This window comes from Ovis canadensis, chromosome 17 (assembly GCF_042477335.2).
Source record: "Ovis canadensis isolate MfBH-ARS-UI-01 breed Bighorn chromosome 17, ARS-UI_OviCan_v2, whole genome shotgun sequence".
NCBI lineage: Eukaryota > Metazoa > Chordata > Mammalia > Artiodactyla > Bovidae > Ovis > Ovis canadensis.
In genome coordinates, this window is record NC_091261.1 from 31,354,920 (window position 1) to 31,357,903 (window position 2,984).

Here is a 2,984-nt window from a genome sequence, read left to right on the forward strand (position 1 = left end):
AGTTCAGCTATGTCCTTACTCCTATTCTGCCTGCTTCATCTGTCCATTTCGGAGAGAGGGTTTTGACATCTACAACATGACAGTGGATTCACCTGTTTCTCTTTCTAGTTCTATCAGACTTTGCCTCTCATAGTTTTATGTTCTGTGTTAGGTGTATAAATGTTAAGGATTGTAATACTTTACTGGAAAATTAACCCCTTTATCATTACATAATGCCCTTATTTATCCACAATAACTCTATTTGCTTTGAAATCTGCTCCATCTGAAATTAATATAGCTACTTCTGCTTTCTTTGATTAGTATTACTATATTTTTCTCCAACCATTTACTTCAAATCTATACATGTTTTTATATATATTTAAAATGAGTTTTTTGAAGACATTAGATAATTGTGTCTTGCTTTGTGGTTCAGTCTAACAATGTTTATCATTTAGTTGATGCATATGGACCATTGATATTCAGAGATGTATTTGAACTCATATCTACCACCTTTGTTACTGTTTTGAATTTAATGTTCTCCTTCTTTTTCCCTACTTTGCCTTCCACTCTTTATATGCCTTTTGTAGTTTCAAATGAGCATTTTACATGATTCCATATTTCCTCTTTTTTTAGCATATAGGTTATACTTCTGTTTTTTTGCTATTTTTATGGTTGTCCCAGGGTAACCATAAATGTTGCAATAGGTATTCACATATAGTTTAAGTCCATTTTCAAATGATAGTATACCACTTTATGGGTAGTGTGAGTACCTAGTAAGAATAATTATTATTTCTTCCCCCCCCCAACAATTCTCCAGTTTAAGGTTAGCAAATATGGTTTTTTTAATCTAAATATTTATTGTAAGCTTTAAATTATGCTTAAATTCTGAACTATGTTTCCATAAAGCAGAAGCATGTTGGTTCGTATTTCACAGGAAATAATTTTTCTTTAGGTCACAAATATGAATGAATATATTTTTCAAATAATATAAAGATGATTTCAAACCCTAGCTAATCTCTTTCTCAAATTGCAACCATTTGTTTAATCTTTAATGAAAATAGAGACCAAAAACAAATGCTTAAACATATCACTATGTGAGATTCTGATGACTAAGAAATCCCTGAAAAAGCAGTGAGCCATGATTATTGGAAAGCTCAGAACACTAGCAAGGTTTACTTGCAAAGATTTTACAGAAGGCCACAAATTGTGTTTCCTAAGAAGAACTAGGAAATATATATGTCATTTAGTAATGCATTGAAATTGCCTTGTCTAGGGTGAGTGTTGCACAAAAACTCCAAGTCTGTTATCTATCATAGCATGGCCCGGCACTCTACCTCATAGACAGCCACTAAGTCATGCTCACCTTTGTCCTTCCATAATTTGTTGGCAGCCAGTGTCTCCATACACGTGTCTTAGGGACATTGATTCACCTCAGTTGTTAAACTTCTTCAAAGGACTCAATGCAACTTTGCATTTTTATCCATGTAGTTTTGTACAAACTAATCAGAATCTATGACTTTATGGTTAGTTAAAATATGACCTGAGAAAGCTTCATGAAATTCAAGGCATTGATATCATTTATTGTTAATCCTAACTTTTCTAGCACTTTTAGAGTAGCATATGTTGGTTCAAGTGAAAGCTGATCTTTGGAATCCTGAAACAAATATACAAAATCCCTCATATGTGCCTTCGGCTTATAACCCGTGACCAGAGTTTTTTTTTTTTTTTTTTTTTTCCTGAGCATTGCAGATGCACCATCAGTTAGGAAAGAAGAATTTGCAGATGTCACTATGCCATAGGGCTTGATGAATGCAGGTTTTAGCTTGACTATCTACTTCAGAAAGGACAAAGGCCACTATCTTTGGTGACTATATCTTTTGCTGGTATTTTGAAGATATACAGCATCAGAAAGGAGAACTTCATCCTGGGCCTTCTTGGCTAGACTGTGAAATGCAGTGCATACTCACTCTGTTGCAGTTGAGAAACAACAGGGCAGATGCAAGTCAGTCTGTAGAGCGATGCATGGTCGTGCTCAGGTGATAGGATTAAAGATAGTCACTGACCTAAAATCTTGGCCTTTTTCAGATCGAGCATGAGTTTCCTCAAATGACAAATAGGTACATAGGCTATTAACTCTATATCACCTGCCACAACCACATTACTGGCTAGAAGTAATCAAGCCAACACTTGTAGTCCTGGTTTGGTTAGCAAAGATGCAAGCCATGGGGACAGATCACAGGAGACTTGTCAGAGAGGTCAGCTTCAAGGGACAGACTCTCTAGCTACATTGTTTTTACTTCCTGTATAACTATGCCAAAGAGCATGTAACCAACAATTTCCTTTGAGACCTTGGTTTGATGTAACAAATCTGAGTCAAATCACATGGCATCAGGTCTTTATATGAAGTGCCTGACAGCAAAAGTGGAGTGTGACATTATCTACCACCACCATATACTTTATATAGGGTTTAGCCAAGGTCTTCTTTAATTTTTTCTGGGCAGCTGGGGCAGCTTTTAGCTGGTAGGAACAGCTCAGAGGTCTCAAGAAAATATGTGTACCCATTTTGCTGAACTTGGAAGATTTTTTTCAAGTTAATGTCAAGATGGAAGTCATACTGCAGTGGTCCCCACCTTAGCTTGGGCTCCAGTTGTGAGCAGCATTTGGCCTCGAGTTTCTGGGGTGAGAGGGATCTAGGGGTGGATCTAGTCTAGAAAGAACCCCTCTTGCAGGCCATCAGACTCCAGAGGTGTAGCTGGGTCCCAGCTGTCTGCCTGTCACCTGACTAGATGACTGACATCTGACCCCATGATAGGCCTTCTTTCTTTCAATAGAGGAAGAGTTCTTCCTGCCCCTTTAGCCTAAGTGAAGGGTACCATTAAGGGACCTGCAGTAAATCAGCATGAGGTTGGTGGGGTGGGAGGCGGGCAGGTAGGCTTGGGTTAGTCAGGAAGTATGTTGAGGGCCTGGCTAATGCCAGGCTGAGTCTGAGTCGGATGTTCCAGAGC

General features: G+C 38.1%; 1 pseudogene; it reads right to left on the reverse strand.

Annotated features, from left to right (window-relative positions):
- Positions 1-1,338: 1,338 nt before the first annotated feature.
- LOC138422831 (trifunctional enzyme subunit beta, mitochondrial-like) lies at positions 1,339-2,541 on the reverse strand (annotated as a pseudogene).
- Between the last annotated feature and the right edge of the window lie 443 nt (positions 2,542-2,984).